Raw genomic sequence first — 25,181 nt, 5'->3', positions numbered from 1 at the left:
ATTTGAAACTCATTTTATCTCTCTGTCTTAATTTCCTCATGTACAGTGATAAAATTAAATTAAATCATCTGTAACTCAAATTTTTAAAAAATGCTTTTTTAGGAAAGTGTTCATTTATTCCTTCCTTCCTTTCTTTCTTTGTTTTTTTTTTCAATACACATCTATGTTAAAGATAGTGAAACCTATGATTCTATGATTCAAGAAAACAGTACATAAGCCATATGAGCAGCCTAAGAAAGAGACCATGTGGTCATTAAGACCGACTATAAAAAAGACTCCAGAAAAAATGCAAATCTTTATCTAACTATATCTAATTAGTTAGCTAGCATCTAGCTACCTCTACATACACAAAACATGATAGATTCCTCCTAATCCTAAGCACCTTATATAGGAGAGGTTCTTAATGTTGTTGTGGTTTTAAATTTCACGGATCCCTTTGAAAATGTGATAGAGTGCATAGCACCCTCTCTGAAAAATTTTTAAATGGATAAAATAAGCTACATTGAAGGAAACTAATTATATTGAAATAAAGATGTAATTTTTTCATGTCCCAGTTCACAGAGTCCCTAAAATATATCCATTCACCCCAAAGCAGTCCATGAATCCCATTCTGAGGACCCCTGCTATAGAGAATGTTATTTGAATCTAAAATAATTAAGATTTCCTCCTTTTTTTAATTTGATGCTGTCTAGTATAAAAACAAAACAAATGCTCCAAGAGAAGAGTTCATGATTATCTACAATATCAAAGAGTACTTTTAAAAATTATTATCATTCAGTTGTTCTGAGTCCAGCTTTGCAACAAACTGGGTAAAACTAATTTACATTGACTCATTTTCAGTAACTGACAAAAGAACCTACTAGAAACAGCATGAAAAAGTTTAAGAAGAGAGTTGCAGTAAATTTGCAAACACATCATATAGAAAAACACCATTTTAAATACTAAAAAAGAAAAAAAAAACCTTTCTGAAAGTATTTTGCCAGTATCAGTCATGATGGCTAGCCTGGAATTCTCTCACTGTTATCTTATGTTAAGTTCTAGATTCTGTTGTACTATTAAATAGAATATAATGAATGAAAAGTGTACTGATACATTCTATTTCAAAGAGTGTCAGGAAAAAAAGTTATTTTTTCTTAATCATATTGTGAAATGAGTTAGACAGACCTGAATTCAAATTCTAGCCCAGATGATTATTTAGTTGTCACCCTGAGCCAGTCACTTAACCTCTTTCAGTTTCAATTTCCTCACCTGGAAAATGGGATTAAAAACAACAACAACAACAACTTTTCAGGGTTATTATGTAGATCTAACAAGATAATATGTAAATTACTTTATAAACTTTAAAGAGCTATATGTATGCTATTATTATCATTATTATAAATGTTTTGTACTCAACAGAGGAAGAATCAGAGATATTTGTTCTATTTTATGGATATCTGAATTTATATTAGTATTTCAGAATATGTTATTTATTTTATTAAATCTACATAAATCTTTTCAGTTATAATTGTATCTTCTTGTTCTGGAATCTTACTTTCTTAATTATTCACCAATTCCAAGTTTGGTTATTATTTCCAAGTGATTAAGAATGCTCATTTGGCATAATGGTTTTATTACTAGTTTGGTGGTATCTTTTTATTTGAATATAAAATATGGAATTTATTTTTAGTCCTAAAAAAGTACCTTAAGAGTCATCTAGTTTGTATTATAAAGAAGAAGAAACTGAGCTACAGAGAGATGGTGAGTTATTCAAATCATAAAAAAGGATCATGATAACATCTCACATATGAGTATCAGTTGAGCATTCATCTCAGGCTAGTAAGGGAATGGAGACTAAAGGAGGTTTCATTTACTGAGTTTGTGGCTTTTTTAAACAAAATTGGAACCTAATACTAAGGAATTCTTCAGTCTAATGCCCATAGTGTGGAAACTGGAATTGATTCTTGACCTGCTAAGCCACTGCCCTTTTTGAACACCATAATATGAGTTAGTCTTGAACATAGATATAAAACAGTTTTTCTATTCACTCTTCTGCCCTAAAAACCCAATCACTACATCAAGCCTTCCATAGATGAGGATGAAAAGTACAAGAAATTAAAGGTCAAACTTCTTGTTCCTAAGCATCATTTCTGCTGCACAGATTCCATCCACTGAGCATGTCCAAGCTATTGCCTCTACCTCTAATTTAGGTAATATATTGAATAGATGAGATTCAATATTTTCATGTTAAAATTATCCTTTTAAAAAGTAGCACATAATTGTGCATAGAAACATCATGCCATAGTGGATAAAGAGTTGACCATAAAGCGGGGAATAGTTAGATTCAAGGTCTGACTTTATGCACTGGGAATCAACTAGATGAATTACCCTTTCTGATGAAATCACAGATCCAAACACACACATATACATGCACTTTATTTGCATATATAACTATATACATATATACATATATACGTATTTGTGCTTTTTTCTCCTTCATAGAACATAGTGACATGTGTTCTAAAAATATTACAGAGGGCATATGCAGAGTCTATTTATAATTAGAGGATAAGTGCTGTAATATCTTATCATATATTTTTATTTCTCTCCTGGGGAGGGGAACAAAAGAAATCTGTTTCAATGAAGGTGTTTTCATTAATTATATTGTATTTATCATGGGTTCTCTCACCATATCTTGAAATATTAAAACAATATATTATACCTCAGATGATTATTTAGCTAAATGCTTTAGGTCTTTTAAAGTGCATCTTTAATGATTTTTGGCCCTTCCATTTAGGGCTGGTACTTTATTTCATTCGAAAGAAAATCCTGAAGTTTCAGTGTTTAAAGCATTCTTCAAGTGCTAGAAGAACAAGTCAGAGATTTTATCTCTTGTTTTGTATCAGCCTTCTGGTCATAAGATAATTACCCAGGAATTTACTGTCTGTCATGTCCTGATGGAGGCAACTACAGAAAGTAGCACCTGGATCTCTGAAGGAAAAAAAATGCACAGGTGATCCCTACTGTTCCAAACAATGGAAGCAGTATTATATACCACTCCCTGAAAAAGTACAGGCAGAAAAGAAAATTTCTGTTGCTCTGATATCCCTGTGTTCAACTTTAAGGTCAAAGAGAGTTATAGGTAGTAATTTCAAGTTATTGCTGCTGGAGACACCTCATAGATATTATATTAAATGAGATGTTCTCTTCAAAGGTAAAATACATACTTCAGTTGCAGCTGGGAACCACTCATAATGTCAGCACAGGTGAGGAGACAATATTAATCTTTCAGAAAAGTGGATTTTAAGATGGATGGCAATGATCATGACCATGATTAGCTAAAACTCTGATTCATTGGGAGGGATAAATAGTATTAGTATATATATTCCCTTCATCAAGTTGCAGATGTCTGTGCATCATACGTGACAGCACCTCACAAAGATCACATTCAATTAGAAGGCCTCTGAAACGGTAATGGATTGCTAAAGGATAGAGGGAGATAGGAAGGAGGACTATCAATGCTGCTTAGTGTACCAGAAGTTTTGTTCGGAACTAGATTTCTATTAAACACAGTGTGAGATACTTGGTTTGTGGATATTTTTGCTCTTTCCTCTTTTGTAGCACACTACCTCCTACTCTATAAAGGAACCATCAGGATTGTGAGCATGTAGTAACAATGAAATCTCCAGGGATCAAGTACTGAAGATGGCAGATGGGGAGCTAGAGAATTATGGAGTACATTCCCAGGAGATGTGAAGTTAGAATTGTGGAGTAGAATCTCAGGAAGTTAAATATGAATCTCCAGGAGATCCTGGTAAGTGATAATAAGGATGTGTAGGGGGAAAAAAGTAATTTAAGACTAAAAGAACAAACACACTTTTAAAAAACCTGTTGCATTTGATTTTGTATATCTCACAATATATTTAAATATAGTTATAGTACAAATTTAATTACTACAACATTTGAAGTATACAGATTCATTATACTAGCAAGGTATTGAGAGGAATTTAGTATACAGAAATTTCTATTTATTTACTTGTAGAACCCAGGTCAGGAGAGTACTGTTGTCCATTACCAGAATTATGATTACCAGTATAAATGATCTTGTTAAGCACAACCTTTTATTAAAGAGGTAATCATTACTCAGAAGAATAGAATCAAAGCCACAAATAGGGTGAAATCACTGGAGCTTTGCCAAAGGATGGTGAATTTATCTTTTTCTAATATCAAAATGTTTTTATTAATTTACTTTTAGTTTTCAACATTAACTTCTACAAGCTTTTGAGTTTTAAATTTTCTGCCTCTCCTCCCCACCTCCCTCCCCAAGATGGCATGCAACCTGATATAGCTCTACTTATGTAATCCTATTAAACATATTTTCATATTAGTCATGTCATAAGGAAGAAATAGAACCAATAGGAGGAACCACAAGAAAGAAGAAACAAAACAAAATAAAAGAACAAAAAGCAAATAGTATACTTTGATCTTCAAACTCCATAGTTATTTCTCTGTATATGGATAATATTTTCCATCCTGAGAATTTTGGAGATGTTTTAGATTTTTACATTGCTGAGAAGAGTTAAGTCTATCAAAGATAGTCCTCACATAGGATACCTGTGACTGTGTACAACGTTCTCCTGGTTCTGCTTATTTCACTCAGCATCAGTCCACACAAGTCTTTCCAGGTTTTTCTGAAGTCCGCTTGCTCATCATTTCTTATAGCGTAATAGTATTCCATTACATTCATATAACACGACTTCTTCTGCCATTCCACAATTGATGGGCATTCCCTCAATTTCCAATTATTTGCCACCACAAAAAGAGCTGATATCAATAATTTTTTTTGTACATGTGGGTCCTTTTCCCATTTTTATGATTTCTTTGGAATACAGCTCTAAAAGTTAAAGGGTATGAATAGCTCCAAATTGCTCTCCAAAGTGTCTGGATCAATTCCCAACTCCATCAACAATGTATTAATGTTCCAATTTCCCCCCATCTTCTCCAACATTTATCATTTTCCTGTTTTGTCATGTTGGCCAACCTGATAGGAGTATTTTTGTGGTACCTCAAAGTTGTTTCGGTTTTCATTTCTTTAATCAATAGTGATTTAGAGTATTTTTTCATATGACTATAGGAACATAGTGAATTTAGAGAACACCCATTTGACTAGACATTGACAGCACACAGTCCTTTGACATCATGGTCAAAACCATATAGCCCTTAGTTTTCAAGATTCACTAGCTAAAATAGGAAGCTGTCAGATTACCAGCAATCTGGTAAGAATATCCCGCAGACTCTGCTACTCCACCTCACTAGGTGGCTCTTTGTATTTTATAGTACTTGTTTAGTAGAAAAACGTATGTAATGGAAGAATCTCAGAGTTGGAAAGAACCCTCAAAGCCATCTAGTCTAAGTCATATATATACAAGAACTTCCTATCTAACATGCCCAGCAACTGTTCATTAAACCATTCTTTCTTGAAGACATCAAGAGTGGGGGAACTTACTATCTCCCAAAGCATCCCATTTGTCTTTTAATAATTGCAATTGTTAGTAGGGTTTTATTTGTTTAAATGGGATTTTATGTGTATTTACTAAAAAGTATTTTGGGGGAATAAAATAATCAGTAAATTTCAGTAGCATATTAAGGAAAATTTAATTCAGAAATATTGAATTGTAGATAATTAAGGAAATCATTAAGATAATTGTATCCTGAATCAGAAAAAATTCAGATATAAGGTACAAAACTGACTTTTCTATTTAAATTTAGTAAATAATTATTTCAATAATGTCAGGTGCACATGCATAGCTCCTTTGCAATAGCCTGAATCTTACATGTAGGGATAAATATAGGAATTTTATGTTTTGAAAGTTAAAGTGAAAACCAATATGAGTGAAACAAAGGCCTTTGAAATTTAATTGTAGTTGGAAAAAAATATAAATATCAAGCCTACTTTTGAGTCCCCCAAAGGAGTAGGCATCATATTGTACTATAGTATACTATACCATACCATACTGTACCATACTGTACCATACAATATTATACTATGAAATAATAGTACTATAATATCAGTCATGTTTGAGAAAGTACCCAGTAAGCATACATTGATACATTTTTCATAACAATCATCAACATTGTTTATAATGGTTCAATAATATAGATGGGCACATTATTTCTTTACATTCTAAATTTAAATACAGAAGAAACACCATCTACTAAGTGGTAAAATTACTTCTCTAAAGACATATTTTCCCTGATGATATGTCTTGCAAGCTCTAATTACTTGGAGTCTTACAAGCTTTTAACTTAAAGTATTACAGTATGACATAGAAAGTATTTTAAATACCTGCTGGAAAGAGAAAATTTGCTCTGCCACCAGGCTATTAGCAGTAGAATAAAATTTCCCAACTTTGTCAATCTTACTTGAATGATCAGACAGGGAAGCATATTAGAGGATATCTTGCCTTATTCTAATATTAAATACTCCATAAAGGTTTGTGAAATGAATGGGAAATCTAATACCTTCAGGAGAATAAAATGTTATTAACTTAGTAAGGAACTGGAATTCTCCAAAGATAGAAGTACTCTCCCACAAAAACACACACACACAAACACATAAACTGCTACAGCAGGTAGTATACCTGAAATTTCAGAAGGTGTGAAGAAATACAGCACTTAGGATAGCCATTGTAAGATTGCAAGAACAGATTGAGACTCATTGTGGGACACGAGTGATATAAGCAACAGGCCTTTGTGAAAATACAGAGGAAATCCACACATTTCATAAAGATCTATCTAACCTACATATTTCAAAAAATGGAACCTCCCTATAAACTATGACTGGCTTACCAAACCCTAGTCAATTCCAGTGAAATAATGAAAGATTTAAAAAAGATGTAAAAGTTTCTTTTGGAACTAAATGGACTAATACATTCACTTTGAAAGTGACAGAAGTTTTAATGGTGTTTGTTTCTCTTTCTCTAAGTAGATACAGACTGTCTTTCATACTTAAAGCATGGGAAGTGAGCTCCCTAGGGGAAATAGGACTGAGGACTAAAGTGGGAATAATAAAAATTAAAAAAGGTAAATGCATGGGGAAGTAGGGCTGTTATAGGGAAAGATCACTGGATGTGATTGAACTTCTAGGTTTAAGTAACTACTCTACTTGCTAGCTATGCAACTTAAGGATAAGCCCTCTATTTCTTAGAGCCTCTGTTTTATAAATTTGAAATAATACTTGCATTACTGAGATGGTTTAGTTGATGTAGAGGTAGCCTCAAAACCAGGATCACTTAGTGTTAAGTCCTCTGACATACATATACATGGTTATGTAATGCTGGCAAATCATTTAAATTGCCAATGCTCTAAGCATCTCCTAAATAAAACTTTCTATTGCAGAGAAGGTTCTGATCTCCATTGGTAGAAGGATTTTCCTCACTCTGGAGATCCTTGTACCAATAAAATTACAGGTTTAGTCTCTATCCATAATATTTACCTTACCTAAAACATAAGTTTTTGTTTGGCCCAAACTTGTGTAATTATTGGTCTTTAGAAATCAAATGTGGCAACTCTTTCCACTGATGCATATCAGCTACCCCTCAGTAACTTAGAGTCCAAGTTAGTAAATGTGGGTAACTAAGGAACTATGATGTCCTGTGGTCTAATAATTTATCAGAAACAGTATTTAAATTTAGTTCTTCCTAACTTCTAGGCTAGCTGTCTCTCCAGTGAATTCTATTACTTTACAGGGTTGATCAAAGGGAAAAGCTTTGTGAGTTACAAAGTACCATATAAATGTTAACTGTTATCATAGATTTAGAGGACATACATCACCTTAAAGAGAGACTTCAGTTGAGCCCTGAGGATAACTTTGTCCTTAAGGATCCTAAGAGGGATGTAGTAGGTGAGGAAGATATATCATAGCACCAAAACTTAAAGATTGCTGATTTTTCTGACTACAATTACTGCACAGGAAAGGTCTTTGAAGGAAACATATTAAATTATATCAAGAGGGCAAGTTAGTAAGATGAAGCCCATGCCTGATGAAGAAGTGTTAAAGTAAGGAATGGTAATTTTAGTAATTCCTCCACAAAGTAAGAAATGCGGGGTTGTGGGAGTTCTGTAGGTGTATAGAATTTTAATGTTCTATATGTGTAATAAATTGAAGTGAAGTGGATAGCAGAAAATAAGAAAATGTCTCTTTTCTAGAATGGGAGAAAATGGCCAGAATATTGGGTCTGTGCTTTTTCTATAGAAAGTTAGTTCCTTGCAAACTTGAAGCTGGTAATTGGCAACAGGAAGAGAATGGCGGTTGTAGAGAAAGTATTTCAAGTGCAGTAGTTGTTAGCACTGGAAATATTTCAGAATTGAATGTAAATTGAATGTAAGAAATGATGAGCAGATTGATTTCAGAAAAACATGGAAAGATTTGAATGAAAGAATAGAGAAATAAGGAGAACCAAGAGAATATTATATATAGTAACAGCAATATTGTTTGAAGAATAATTGTGAACAACTAAGTTATTCTGAATATTATGAATGCTAAAATCAATTACAAAAGACCTATGAAGAAAAATGGTATCCACCTCTAGAGAAAGAACTGCTAAAAAGAAGTATGCATGGTATGGTTTTAAATGTAAACATAGAATCATATATGTATATACTTACATGCACACACACACATATATGTTTATATAAATATATGGCATTTATGAATTAAAATGTAACAAAAATTAATTTTATTTTATTTTTTAAAGAATAATTGAATGGAAAGGAGATATTCTTATTACTCACAGGAATTTTAAACTGGAAAGAGTGTGGTAGCCAAAGACTTTTCTACCACTTCCTACACATATTTATACTTAAAGATATTTGGGATAGAAAATAATCATTATAATTCAATGCAACTTAATTCAATTTAACTCAAATTAAATGTCTACTGTGTACATAATAATTTATGAGTATTTGGAGATAAAAAAAAGAAAAATGAAATAGTCATTGGCATCAATGATTTTACATTCTCTAAGGGATATGACATGTATGTAGACAACTAAACATATAAAATGTAATACAAAGAAATTTTAAGAGGTAGAAAGCACTGATACCTGGAGATACTAGGAAAGGACTTATGTAGTACATAACACCTTCCTGGGCTTTTACCTTAGCAATGACAAAATAGGATGTATCATTGGGGATGGAAAGTAAGTAGAGTTACTTTGGGATTAAGATAAGGATTAGAAGTGAGTATTGAATTGCAAATAAATGAATTGTGGAGTGACATGATCAGAAAAAAATGTTGATGAAAAATTATCTCAGCAGAAAAACAAAAACAATTGGACATCACAAAGAGGAATTTGTTTGACTTATCTTTGAGGAACTGGTGACTTGCATCCGGTGGCTGCCCCTTCCTGTGGGAATCTGTTGAAAAACAACAATAGGAATAATTTTAATAACTTAGTCCATAAGACGAAGGAAGATAATGGATGATAGAGCAATCCAGAGATATTGGTGGGTCCCTCTGAACTCTGAAACTCAGCAGGAGTTGATGTGAACAGAAGATGCCTTGTCCAGGAGCTGGGAGAGGAAAGAAGCAAATCACGTTGCCTCACCACATAATACCGTGTGGACTTGAGAAGAATACACCTTTTCTGCTTGTTGCAAGGAGACCACAAATCACTCCAGTAAACTTACCACATGAAGAAAGACAGTGGAGAGAAAGAAAAGCCAGAGCCTTAAGATTTACAAAGTCATATGTTCGGGGCCTTGCAAAAACAAATTCTGAGATAGATTCTTAATGGTTAAGATGATTGATCTGGTCCTCTGGGGAGGGGGGAGATGACTGCCATATTCTAGAGGAGGGAGACGAGAGTCAGATATTAGCAAAACAGAGTTGAGCATATCAGGGCATCTGCTGAAGAAGAATCATCTGTGGGGAGACATAAAGCAAAGCTAAATAACATTGTCAGCAAGAGGATTGGTGATAGTTGCTGTAACAGAACATGGTGAGCTCAGGGGCAGCAATGGTGGCAAGACTGATAACACCTAATAGGAATTAAAGAAAATTCAACAAAGCAGAGGAGGAGAACAGTGGATGGAAATATTGATGCGGATGAGTAGGAAGCAATCAAAAGAGTATAGATAGAGTAACTACAGAAAGTAGTTCTGAAATGGGAAACTAAACCTCAGTGAGGTGCCATCCAGTACAATATCATAATTCATGGAGACGATATAAGTCTCTGGGGGAAAGTTGTTTTCATGGTCATGGATGTGAATGCTGTATATTCCTATTTTCCTAAATTCATTAATCTTCCAAGATTTGTATCTAAGAGGAATTCAATAAGCATATCATCTGTTTTTCTTAAAGCCTTTGATTAACATATTTAATAGAAGAAGGACAGTGGAGACCTAGTTCATTTTTTTTTTTGCTTTGAATATGTTGACTTTGTTGATGGAATACAGCATAGAATTCTTTGATTCTCCCCCCTACTACAAGGATTCTTTAGCTCAAGGACTGTGAATGAGGCATAGATCCAATGTATAGGGAAATAGGTTAGACATGTGCACACTCCAATTGTAGATTTTGGCTGGTGATAAGGATCAGTGATTTTCCCATTTAGTCCTTGTAGGTTATGTAGAACGAGAAGTCTACTATATGGTTGCTATTACTATACTCATTGTCATACCAGGAAATACTTGACAAAATGTGCATGAAGTGAAATGCCAGCAGCAACATCAAAAGTAGAATAGTGAGTGTCATTGTTAAAGTCATAATATACAATCTGGTCCTCTTCAAAGGTCCTTTCCGTGCTTGCTTCACCATTTTATTGATTTCATATATGGCAGGTTTCACCAGGGAACAGGTTAGATCCACAACAAATAAATCAGGAATAAGAACATAGAAAGACATGCATGTGAACGTCCCATTCAGCTCCGCTATTCCCTATAGCATTAGCACATTAGTGGAAGCAGGGATGTTGGTTTGGGTAGCACCATATTCATCATGCCATAACTTGTCAGAGGGGTCACCTACTGTCTTCTAGGTAGCAGTAATGTCATGGTCCATGGTCAGGAGTCCTTCAATGACCTTGGCCCAGGTGGCCAAGCAATTGGTAGTACCAGAGGCGTTGTTGACAATCTTAAGGGAATTATTGTTTTTCATCATAATGAACATAGTGGCAACAGCAAAAGGTCCAGAGATTATAATATGCTTAGCTCCACCTTTCAAGTTAGTCCTAACCTTTTTCCATAGTGGCGAATAAACCAGTGGATCTATTACATATTTAACTCTGTTTAATTTTTGTGGGATTATACTTTTGCAAGATAGTAATGGCTTTTACATTGATCATAAACTTTCCATTCTATGCTTTAATAATTCCCTTGAACTTGCCATGTGGAATCACATTGGAACATGTGAATCGTGTAGGTGAAGCTAATGAAGGCATCATTGATGGTCACAACATCCACTCTCCCTGAGATGAATGCAGCCCTGATACCAGACACCCAATACAATCAAATCCATTGACTCTAGCCTTCATTATCTTGTCTCAGTGATGCTGCTAGAGTAGTGGATCCTAGCAATGAGTTTAGGAGAAGTTCTAAGAGCCCTACTACTTTCCAAAGAGAACTCCTTATAATGTTATATTGAACCATTAATGACTTTTTTTTGGATAGAATCCAGTTCAACCCTACAAGCATTTATTAAGTGCTTATTATTTGTAAAGACAATTTGCTAGGTTCTAGAGACATATGTAAAAAAAAAAATCCTCTCCCTCTATAATAAGGAGCTTACATTCTTTTGATTCTAGACAAATAACCTTAATTATACTCTTGTCCAAAATACAATTTTTTTAAAATTTATTTTTCACAATTATAGCGTGAAAACCTACGTTAAATATCTTGCCGAAATGCAGATGGACCATAACTATGGCATTTTAATTATCGTAGTATAGACAACTTGCATAAAAAAAGAAAATGACATTAATCTGGAATTATTTGTTCCTAATAAATTCATGCTAACCCTTAATGACTACCTCTTCCCTTTCTAAGTACTTATAATCCACCTGGATTATAAGAGTTTTACCTGGAATTAATACCTGGCACATTAATCTCACTGGCTTAGGGTTTGAATTAACTGCCTTTTGCCACTTCATGAAAATCAGGACATTTCCTTTCTTCCAGTTCTAAGATCCCTCTTCCTACTCCCAGATTAAAAAAGAAAAATCACTGATGTTTATTAGGTAATCTTATTTAAAAAAAAAATTCAAATTACACCCTCACATTCTTTCAGTACTCTCAGATTAAGCACTTCTGAGTTGAGTCTCAAAAACACTGTGAAGAGCTAGGTTCTTGCTTGTTTAGTTTCAATTTTCTCAACTAGTTAGTTCTAAACTTCACAGTTTGAAGATTCTTTTCTTAAGCAAAGAGAACAAACAAGGAACTTCCTTTCCCCATTAAGCAGGAGTCCACTTACTTCCCCTGATATTGTTTCTTCAACTTAGCTTTAAAAAATCAATTTTATTTGAATTTATCAAAAGTCTCAGCTCATTCTTGGCAATAATATTCCTGATTCTGTTCTTATAGGAACTGACAATATTCTCTGAAAATGGACAAAGCAAAAAGGAAGAATGGAGACTTTAACAGTTTTAAAATAGTAACAGATGGGTTGCTAATACGATCCTCCATTTCTAAATTATCAGAAGTTTAGATTATGTAACATGATAAATCCACTTCCAAATGAATAGTTATTAGAGTAGTGCTTTATACTCTTTATTTTTAAAATGTCTTAAAATAATAAACTCATAATTATTTGCCTAAATTTCCAAGGAAAAGAATACAATATTATTTTTTCCATTTACATACGTCCTTGTCAATTAAAATAGTAAAGGTGCTTTCTAAATATTTTATACCCTGGGAGAGATTTGTGGATTTCTAAATTGGTGCTACCACAATGTTACAGAATAGGGTATCATGTCTGACAAACGGTGAGAATGTATGTGTACGTGTGTGTGCACACACACACAAGTACATATGTGTGTGTGTTGGCTTTGGTGCATATATAAATATTTAAAACTTGTTATTAAATTTATGTTCTGACTTGTTCTCTGATTGACTCCCCATTTTCTTATTGATATTTTACAAGGATACAAAATATCCTTTATTGAACATAATCATAATTAATAATATGAATAAATAATTTTAATAACAAATCAAAAACTTTATTTTCATCATGATTTATTAATTATGTACATAGAACCTTTTTGAACACTTACGTCAAATGATATCAGCCTGCTATCTGTTCTTCCCTAGATTTTGTTCAGTCTTCCTACTTATTATTTCTACTTTAATCAATCATCATTTTTGCTAATCACTTATCTCTTCCCTCCTTCCTTCTTTCCTTCTTCTTTCTTCCTACTTTCCTTTTCTCTGTCTTTCCTCCATTCTTCTTCTCTTTTCCCCTTTCTCTCTTTCTCTCTCTCTCTCTCTCTCTCTCTCTCTCTCTCTCTCTCTCTCTCTCTCTCTCCCCAATACACACACACACACACACACACACACCAGTATGAAGAAAGACCAGTATTCTGATGATATAATGATATATGATCACTGGGAACACTGAGACCTTGCTGGGTAGGGATAAGTTCCCCTTCTATCGATTCTCCTATAAGTTCCTACTTAGCACTGCGTATAGAGTGAGCACTATAAATATGCTTGTTAACTTTTTTAAGTTGTATCTTTCTCAATTTTTCAATAGCAGGAAAATCTCTATCTCTCACTCTCTTAGGAAGTGATGATATAGACAATGGAAATGTATAGGAATTTCATAAGGGAAATTTTCTTTGAGAAATAGGATGGCTGAGATCAGGGTTTCTTAATATGGAGGTCCATGAGTTCATTTGTTTTTAATAATATTCTGATAACTATATTTTAAAATATGCAGCTTCTTTTGTAATTTTAAAATTTTATTTTTTGCATTTAATAACATTTTTCTGAGAAGGGGTTTTTAGGTTTCACAAAACTGTCAAAGGAGTTCATTAGATAAAAAAGTTTAAGAACCCCTTGCCAAGACTATTTGGCCATGATTTCAGCGTCAGAATAAAGCAGCCAATTGTCATCTACTTAAACTGAGCCTAAAGAAAAGTAGCATACTCTGTCAGAATAAATTGCATTTTAAAAGTTTGCCTAACTTGCAATTAATGATTTGTAAATGAGTTCTGGAACTAGGTGATGATCATCCTTTTTATTAACCTAAGTACCCAATATCAATTTTCTTTTTTCATCATTATTTTTTTGTTAAAATGCCTATTTTACTCAAATTCATTTCTTAACACTGATTTTCTCTGACCTTCTTCTGTGATTTAGTCTCAATACAGATTTTTCTTGGTATGTCAAATAAATTTTGGAGGAGGAACAGCTTGTAAAAATAGTTCACCAAAGGTATTGGTAAGAATGAAGAAAATACATGCCATCTATATTCATTTCCTTGTGACCTGATTCTCTCTCACTGCATGCTTTATTGTCTGTTCTCATATTAATGCTAATAAGTTAATTCATAGATGATTCAGACTAATTAAATTACCATGTACTATAGTGCTTACATGCTGTGATACCTTCTGCACTCATTTATTAATGACTATATAAATATAAAATTGTTACTTTTATTATAAGTCCAAATTTCACTGTTGAAAGTATGAATACTTTAATAATTCTGCTACAATTAATTTTATCTCATCCAAATCAAGACACTAATTGAATAGGAAACTAAGATTACTCTCAATATTAATGAAATTAATTAAGCAATTGAGAGAAAAAACATAACCTGAAGATAAACTTGTCATTTCTGGCTTGATACATGAATGTTTTCTGCTTTGTTTTTTATTTGTTTGTTTGTCTGCTTGTTTTTTTGACTTTCATATATCTCAAAATGTTTTGGGCATTTCTCATTATTTTCTCCAATAGCACTTCAATTGTTTTCACTCTGTAAGTTCAAGTTTTGGTTGACATTTTTTATTATTCTTCCTTTAAAATTATATGCTTTAAAATAACTCTAACAACTACCTATGGCAAAGTTTTGTATTTATTTTTATTTTTAATTCACATACACCTATTGCATTATTTGTTTGTCATGTGTATTTGACATTTTTCACACTTGAAATTCCTAGCTGTCTACATTTTTATTTCCCACTGTGATCACTTTCTGCTCAATAAATATCTATTCAACAAGTATCTGATGATAGATGGGTTGCCATTCTCTCAGTTATTCTCCTGCCATTTATTCCTTTCTACTTAACAGCTTCACCCCTGTCTTCTGAGCTTTCACTGTCTCTCAGACTTCTTCCTCTTTTTCTGGACATTCCACTTGTTGGCTTTCTCTGCATTTTGCCCCATGCTCTCTGTTGCTGAAAGCTTGGCTTAAGGATGGAAGATGGTAATCTAACTATGGTGTAACTTGCATAACTGTCAAATAATGGATACTTCACAAATTTATTATAAGCATATGAAACATTAATATATACAAATAAGTTTTTATTTCTAACTGTTCACATTTGAAAAGTGTGTATTTCTATGTGCATGTGCTGCTCACATAGGCTATGTGTATGCTCACAGGAAGCACTCCAAATGTGGTTCACAGTGATGCGTAATTATATCTGGAATATTAACCCTTTCCCTTCAACAGAAAATTTATTTCCTGTCAAGAGGAGAACAGGAAATTAGAGGCACAAAGTAGGCTGTTCTGTTTTCCTCTGAGAGGCGATTCTAGACAAGAAATATATTGGGCCCCCTAAATCAGAGGTGGGGAACTTGCAGTCTTGAGGCCACATGTGGCCTGCTAGGCCCTTAATTAAGAGCAGCCATTTGACTGAATCCAAGATTCAGAGCACAAATCACCTCAAGTGGCCTTGATGCCACAGGTACCCCATCCTTGCCCTAAACATTGTTAGTCTATGGGAAATAATCTTTAGTTTCAAGTCACTTTTTCTTGGTGGCCATCACTTAATGGGAAAGCAATGTACCAAGTTATATCTAAAGGCTTGATTCTTTCCCAATAAATGCTAATTACACAGAGCATCATAACTAACTAATAAGAAATAAATCCACTTATTCAAGCTGAAAGTAAAAAGAAATCAGAGAAATTATGCAGGCTAGAACATACCAGGGCAATTGTCAATACAAAAAATAAATGGGCATTCCCACTGGAAAGAGAAGGAAAGAGAGAGGAAAATAATAAAGGAAAGAAGAAAAGAGGCAAAGAAAGAGAGACAGATAGACAGAGAGAGAGAGAGAGAGAGAGAGAGAGAGAGAGAGAGAGAGAGAGAGAGAGAAACTTTTGCTCCCTCCTGTTTTGCTTCCCTGAAAAGAGAGCCTGGAGCTGTCTTTTTTTTCTTCTCTCAAAGCAATTAAAATAAAATAAAAACTTTCATCCCCCAAGATCTCACTAATGTCATCTTTCATACAGCCATGAAAAATTATCTCTACCAATGAGAGTTTTATGCAATGCTTAGATTTAAGCTCTAGGTTATGCATTAAATTGTTTAGTCATTTTTCAGTCATTCCTGATTCTTTGTGACCCCATTTGAGGTTTTCCTGGCAAAGATACTAGAGTGGTTTTCCAGTTCCTTCTCCAGCTCATTTTACACATGAGGAACTGAGGGAACCAGAATTAAGTGACTTGTCCAAGATCACATAGCTGGTAAGTAATTATTTGATGTCAAAATTTGATATGCCTTTCCTTCCTAGTCACTACCTCCAAGTCTCCACAAGGATTCTTTCTCCATTCATTTTTTCATCTTATTTTTTAATAGGCAGTGTATTTGTATATTTCTGTTTCTAATTTTCACACTATCCATACTTAATAAACATATTTTCACATTATTTTAGCATATCATTAGTTGATTTAAATTATATTTTATTATCATTATCATCTACCACAATTTGTTTAGGTATTTCCCTATTGTTGAAGACTTAGTCTGCTTTCATTGTTTAATTTGCAAATAATTCTTCCCTAAAAGTCTTTGAAAATTTGCTGTATTTTTAATATAACATTCTTAGGATATATCCCCAATAATTAACATATTTTGTAAAGGAGTATTGTTGTTGTTGTTGTTGTTGTTATATTATATTTTAGCCATGATGCCAAATAATTTTAAAGATATTCTATAAACCTGCTATTCTACCACCAATAAATAAGTGTTGCTATTTCATCAAAATGCTTCTAATATTTAAAGTTTTTCCCACGAATTATTTTCCTCAAATTAATTAGCATAATTTCCTACTTCAAAGTTGTCTTAATTTTTCTCTTTCATTATTATCAAGTTTTTATCATGCTTTCAAGTGCTTAGTAGCCATTACATTTCCTCTTTTGAAAACTGATAATAGAATGTAACAAAGATGTAGTACAGCCCAGTTCTGTTTAGAAAATATTCAAAGATCAATGAAGAGAAACAATTTGAGTAGGAATTGGAAAAACTGAAAGAGAAAAAAATAGGCTTTCAATTTTCTAGGCAAAGGGTAGCAAAGAAAAATACTCAAAGTGCCAAGGGCATATGGAAGAGAGATTGAAATAGGGTTTTAGTCCACAGACTGTTATTCAGGCCTGCATCTGTGTACCCAGGACAATGAAATCAATTGCTTTGGACCTATGGAGACTTCTAATTGGGAAGCTCCAACCAGGGAGAAGTCTGCAGTTCAATTAAAACTAAATATAAACAAGGGTCAAAGGTTTAGAAAACTTTGATCAAGAAAGAAGAAATCCAACTTTCTCCTACCCCAATATTCTTTGGGCATTTTGTATGTTATAGGTGCCTGGCTTGACCCATGCTGAGATATTTGAGGAGCACAAAACCTAATATTTGTAGAAATCAGCAGCAGCATGCCAGAGAATACAGATTATAATCAAAAAAGGTTACAACATCCCCTCCAGAATTATACAGATCCTGGTCATAATGCAAATATCAGAAGTAATGGCTGATGAAATAACTAAAAATAAATGAAAAGAAACAAAATATGAAGAACTATAATCGATGCCTTTATCTTGGATGCCCAAGATACAATCTCAGAAGAAGAGAGTGACTACAACATTTACAAGACAGACTTCAAAGAAAACTCAGCTTGGTTATCAGTTCAGCTAGAAAAAATAAAGTAAGAGGTTTTTTTTAATTTTTAAATGATATTATATATGAAGGTGAATCACTGGAGGTAATAATTAGAAAAAAAATGAAAACATTGAGAGGAAATACTTAGAAGGAAAACTAACTATTTAGTACATGAGGTACAAAACCTTAACCAAATAACAGGTTCCCTTATATAAACCAATAGAACCTAATGCATGAATAAGAAAACAAGAAAGATTAAATCAAAAACTTAAACATATGGGGTAAATGGTAAGGGTCCTCACATAAGATAATATTGACCTGGGGTGACAGGGAACTAAAAAGTATTAGAATATTTGAATGTCATATTCCCTTCCCCCAAAAAATAACCTAGAAATCATATTTTTTTTTAAATCATGAATAGAAATGTTAGAATTTTTAGACATGGAAGGTAAAACTTTTTTTTAAAAAAATAATCTAATGGTCACTTCCTGACAGAAAGCACAAAATGAAAATTCCTACGAATATAGTAGCCAAAAATCTAGAATTTCCATGTCAAAGGGAAAACAAATACTACGAGCACCTAGAAAGAGTTCAAGTACTAGAGAGTCACACTTAGGATAACACCAAATTTTATAGTTACTAGTATAATGAAAAAAGATAGCTTGGAATGTATCATTCTGAGAGACAAAATAGGATTACTCATAAGAAAAATGTTCATGGTAAATCTGAGTATAAACAGAGAGAGGAAAATTCATATTTAATGAAATATAAGACTTCCTACTGTTACTTATCTGAAGACCGGTGTTAAATTTAGATTTTGAAATGAAAAAAAAAAGATCAATCAAGAGAAAGGATAAAAAGTGAATAAGCTTGAGTAATTGAAATGGGCAATACAAAGGAAAAAAGTGTTTACATTCTTACAGGAGAAAAAGAAACACGTGTCCTCTTAGACCCTTAATATTACTGAGTCGTTTTGTTAAGTTTTTTTATGAACTTAGAAGAGGAAAGAAAAGGAATGGGGGAATAGATGTTGTAAAGAATGAGATAAAGAGAAGGAAATTAAATGATCTATGTGAAAAAGTAGAATACTATATAAGCAAGAACAGAGGGTTGGAGAGTAGGAAGTGTTTAAATCTTGCTTTTTCTTAACTGGTTAGAGGAGGGTAGAAGATACACAAAAATAAACACATGTAGACGCACAAAGAGTTTATTCTAGAAATGCATGCAATTCAATAAAGAAACAAGAGAGAACTGAGGAAAAGTGAGAGAAGGAATAAGAGGGAGTATGGATACACAAAAATTCAGAATATAGAAAAATTTATTAGAAATCAGACAATGCTATTTAGAAGAAACACACTTGAAGCATAAAGATTCAAACAGTTAAAACAAGTCATTAGAGCAAAATTGATTATGTTTCAGAAGAACTACAAAGGTATAAGCACATGTAAGCGGAAAAAAAGCAAAACCAAACTTCATTAAGAGATAAACAGGGAAATTGTATTATCTTAATGGCAACAAAAACAATGGATTATTAATAGTACATAATTTTCATACACTGAAAGCTAAAATATGTAGTCAGACAGTTAAACAACAACAACAACAATAAAACAAAAACCATTATTTACTGCCTACTATATGCTTACTATTTACTGAGCTAAGAGTTAAGGATAAAAGAAGGCAAAATGCTTCTTTAAAGACAGTCCTGATTTGAATGAAATCACATTCTAATGATAGAGAGAACACGCAAACAACTATGAAGAAAAAAAATACATAGTATAAATTGGAGATAATCTTTAGAGTTAAGGCACTAGCATTAAGGAGGAAAGGGAAAGACTTCTGGGAGGAAGTAGGATATAAGTTGTGTTTTGAAGAAAGCCAAAAGGTAGAGATGAGAAGGTAAACATTGAAAATATCAAGATTTAGGAGATGGAATGTCTTGTGAGAAGAACAACAAGGAAGTCAGTGTCACTGTATTACAGAGTACTGCAAAAGAGAATTTATTTTTTAATTTTCATTTAATTTTTATTTTTTCTCAATAACATGCAAACAAAAAATTAATAATCTTTTCTTTTTTAATTTTGAGTTCCATATTCTTTCCCTTCTTGCTTCCTTTCCCCTCTCCTTGAGAAGGCAAGTGATTTGATAAAGATTATACATGTGCAGCCTTGCAAAACATTGCTATGTAAACCAGGTTACAAAAAAAATACAGAAGAAAAGAACATTTCATTCTGCATTCAGTCTCCATCAGTTCTCTCTCAGATATGGATAGCATTTTTTCAACATAAATCCTTCAGAATTGTCTTGGATCATTATATTGCTGAGAATAGCTAAGTTACAGTTGGTCATCATACAATTTTGTTCTTACCTTGTTCAATATTCTCCTGTTTCTGCTCATTTCATATTATATCAGTTCCTATAGGTCTTCCCATGTATCCTGAAATTACCTTGCTCATTATTTTTATAGCATAATAGTATTTCAGCAAAATTTACAACTACTCATTCAGCCATTCCCCAGCTGAGGGGCATCCCCCAATTATCCAATTATTTGCCACCACAAAAAGAGATGTTATAAGTATCTTTATACATGCAGGCCCTTTTCATTTGTTTTTCTTTCATTTGAGGTGCAAATACAGTAGCAGTATTGCGTGGTCAAAGGGTATAAACAGTATCATAGCCTTTTGGGCATAGTTCCAAATTGCTCTGCAAAATGTTTGTATCAGTCCACAACTCCATGAACAGTGCATTAAAATCACTATTTTACACATCCTATCCAACATTTGTCAATTGCCTTTATGTCATATTAGCCAAACTGATAGGTAGTAGGTGGTACCTCAGAATTGTTTTTATTAGCATTTCTCTAACCAATAGGATTTAGAGCATTTTATATGACTGTAGATAACTTTGATCTCTTCTTCTGAACATTGCTTGTTCATATCCATTGACCATTTTTTTATTAATTAATGAATAATTACTACTTTGATGAATTTGGTTCAGATCTTTATATATTTGAAAGAAGTAGGCATTTATCAGAAAAACTTGCTGAAAAATTTCCCCCCAGTTTCCTATTTTCCTTCTTATCTTGGCTCAATTAGTTTTGGTTGTGCCAAAATATTTTTCAATTTAATTTTACAATTTACATCCCATTATTCTATTATTTCTTTGATCATAAATTCTTCCCTTTTCTATGAATTTGAAAGGTAAAATATTTCATTCTCCCCAAATTTTCTTATGATAATACCATCATTTACCTATTTTGATCTTTTCTTTGTGTATTATATGAGATGTTAGTCCATACCCAGTTTCTGCAAACTACTTCCCATTTTTTCCAGCAATTTTGGTCAAATAGTGATTTCTTAGAGTTCTACTTCCGGCAGCCAAGATGGCAGAATAAGAAGTAAGTCGCTCCCCCATCCCTTATTAACCTCTGAAAGTCCATAAAAATATCACCCCAGAAAAAACCCTGTAACACCTGTACCAGAAGAAAGATGGGTTGCAGTGGTCCTGTTGCCCAAAAAGTTTGAGGAATTGGAGGGAAAAGACCTCTCTTCCCTGGGAGAGGGGGGAGCAATATAGAACAAGAGATGTCCTAGCAAGTTAGCAGAAAGCCTCACTTCAGCATAGCAGGGGGATATCCTAAACCCCAGGTGGTGGGGCAGGCAAATACCAACACAAAGACCCCTGAGTACCTCTGTAAGGGTAGGGGCACCAGGAGAAACTGGCTCAGAAAATCACCACGTACCTCAGTGTTCTACAGCAGCCAAGTCTCCCAATGCCTCAGCAAAACTCTGGGAACCACTCCTTGGGAGAAATTCCCAGAAGAAGAAACATCCCACAGCAGCAAAACATGCATCTGAAAGGAGCCAAAGGAAGCCAAAGGAGGAAAAAGGCCCAGGTGAGAAGGCAACCTTCAGGGGCCAGACTACTCAGTCCTACCCATACATTTCCAGTGCTGCTGATTCCAGCCCAACACCAGGTAAGCTTTCAGAACCCTATAGCCTCTAACTGCCAGCAATTGAGGCCTCAGCACACAAAGCCAATGCCTAGGCCTCAGGCTCACAACACAAGAAGCTTGGGTCAGTATCCCAGCTTCCCAGCAGGAGAGCTCAATCTTTTTTTTTTTTAATTTTATTTTAATTTTATTTATTTTTAGTTTTCAACATTCACTTCCACAAGATTTTGAGGTCCAAATTTTTTCCCTATGTCATCCCTCCCCCATCCCAAGATGGATTGCATTCTGAATACCTCTTCTCCTAATCTGCCCTCCCTTCTATCTCTCTCCCCATTCTCTTATCCCCTTCCCAGTCAATTTTCCTGTAGGGTAGGATAGATTTCTATACCCCATTTCCTATATATCTTATTTCCCAGTTGCTTGTGAAAACAGGGTTTTTAACTTTTGTTTTTAAAACTTTGGGTTCCAAATTTTCTCCCTTCCTCCCTCCCCACCTACCCTCATTGAGAAGGCAAGCAACTCGATATAGGTTATACATGTGTAGCTATGCAAAACACTTCCACAGTAGCCATGTTGTGAAAAGCTATGTGTATTTCCCTTCATCCTATACTGCTTGCCATTTATTGTATTCTCTCTTTTGACCTGTCCCTCCTTAGAAGCGTTTGCTTCTGATTACCCCTTCCCCCAATCTGCCCTCCTCTCTATCATCCTCCTGCTCTCTTGTCCTCTTCCCTCCCTATTTTCCTGTAGGGTAAGAAAGATTTCCATACCCAATTGAGTGTGTATATTATTCTTTCCTTAAGCCAAATCCAATGAGAATAAGATTCACTGATGTTGTGTGATAACTAATGTAGATAAACTTAGCCCTTCTCAGCAATGCAAGGATTTAAGACATCTCCAATGGTCTCATGATGGAAAATGCTATCCACATTAAAAGAAAGAACTATGGTGTTTGAATGCAGATCGAAGCATGCTATTTGCTATTATTTCCATTCTGTTTCCTCTTTCTGGTGGTTCCTCCTATTGGTTCTAATTCTTCCTTATAACATGACTAATGTGAAAATATATTTAATAGGAATGTATATGTATAGCTTATATCAGATTGCACACCATCTTGGGGAAGGAGGTGGAGAAAAATTTAAAACTCAAAAGCTTATGGAAGTGATTATTGATAAATCAAAATAAATTAACAAAAAACAGTGATTCCTTGTCCCCAAATCCTCAATGTTTGACTTTGTCAAACACTAAATTACTATGGTCGTTGACTACTGTATATTCTGTACTAATCTGTTCATTGATCCAACACTCTATTTCTTGGCCAGTACCAGACTATTGTGATGATTACCAATTTTGTAATACAGTTTTTTTCTTTATTTTTCTTTGTTATTGATATGGTTAATTAAGTAAATAGTTTAATTAATACTGAATGAGTGCTACATTTCTAGTATAAAGTTGATATTGTCATATTGTATGTTTTTTGTTATGTATTGTTGATATTTTCTTGCTAATATTTTATTAAAAATTTTATATCAATGTTCACTAGGGAAATTGATCTATAATTTTCTTTCTGTTTTTGCATCTTCTAATTTAGGTATCTGCACCATATTTGTGTAGTAAAAGGAATTTGTTAGTACTCCTTTTTTTGCCTATTTTTCCAAATACTTTATGTAGTTTTGGAATTATTTCTTCTTTAAATGTTTGTTAGAACAGTAATGGCAATTTTGGGTGATGATTTAGTGTTAGTAACTTGGCTATTCTCAGCACTTCCAAGGCCTGCTGTTTGGGCATTACTTTGGATTTTGCTATGACTTCTGTGCTGTGCTCCAGACCCCAGAAAATCTCTTTCTTCTTGACAGCAAATCAGACTTTTCCTCCTGAAATCCTAAGTTGTCTTGGGCTAGAAAAAAAAAATTTCACCTGATCATTTGTTGATTCTGCTACACCAGAATTTTATTTGAGGAATCATTTTAGAGTTTTCTGGAGGGGAATTTGGAAGAGCTTAGCTGTGTGATTCTCCTCTCTACCATCTTGGCTCTGCTTCAACATATGGTTTTAATATATTATGTATGTCGATGTCCACTAGTAAAAGGGTAGGGGTTGGGAAGAAGATAAACTTTTTCAGTCAAGTGCCGTACTCATTGAGAATATATACTGTTTCAGTAGATAATAGATACCAAAATTTTTTTCACTGATTGATATGGATTGAGTGAATCTCAAAGGGAAAGAGGGTATTGAATTATGGTGGTGGAGGAAGAACCTGGAATTGTCAATGGGAAACAAGAATTATTACAACTCCTCCACATTGACCAATGAATTCAGGGGAATGAGTGAAAAATACAGTCAGTGTTGGAAAAGGTATCCAAGGAAGCTGTGTCATCTGAAAGGAACCAGATATCAGTGAGAGCCATAAGATAAAAAGAGTGTGAAAGGGGAAAAAATCTAACATGAAATGAAATCTTACATGAAATCTAACACCATGGAAAGAGTGGGCAGCTTTAGAGTATGACATTGCAGTGGGGAGAGTGCAGAAGTGTTGGGGAGAATGGGAACAAGACATTGGACAGAAATATGGGGGACAGGGAGAGAATAGTGTCATGAAGGAGAAGTGAGTATTTAGCATTTTCAAAGAACTCAGAGAGGTCAAGAAGGATGAATATTGAGAAAAGATAGAAATATGATATTCTATTACCTTAATATCACATAATCTATTTTGCCATTACTCAATTGATGCGCTTCTTAGATTGGCAATTAAGAAATTATAAAAACACCAAAGATTGCTTTTATAAAATTAAAAGATTTTTGCACAAAAGAACCAGTGTAGATGAAATTTGGAAAATGGTTAACTGGGAAGAATACAATTTTCAGAAAGTTCCTGTCATAAAATTTCTTTTCCAATTTATAAGAGGAAAGGATTCAAGATTTTTTGAGAATAAAAGACATTCCCCAAATTATAAAGTATCGAAGATATGAATTGGTCATTTACAAGAGAAAATAATCCAAGTTATCAATAATAAGATGGGAAAAACAGTTCTGTCACTAATAACTAGAGAAATACAAATTAAAGAAACTGTGAGGTTCCATCTCAAACCCATCAGCTTGGCCAGCTAAACAAAAAAAAAAAAAAAAATATTTAAAGGGACTCAAGAAAATAGACACATTAATAGACC

Source organism: Phascolarctos cinereus, unplaced genomic scaffold (genome assembly GCF_003287225.1).
Source record: "Phascolarctos cinereus isolate Bilbo 61053 unplaced genomic scaffold, phaCin_HiC Scaffold_9;HRSCAF=440, whole genome shotgun sequence".
Taxonomy (NCBI): Eukaryota; Metazoa; Chordata; class Mammalia; order Diprotodontia; family Phascolarctidae; genus Phascolarctos; species Phascolarctos cinereus.
Note: the sequence above shows the minus strand (reverse complement) of the source record.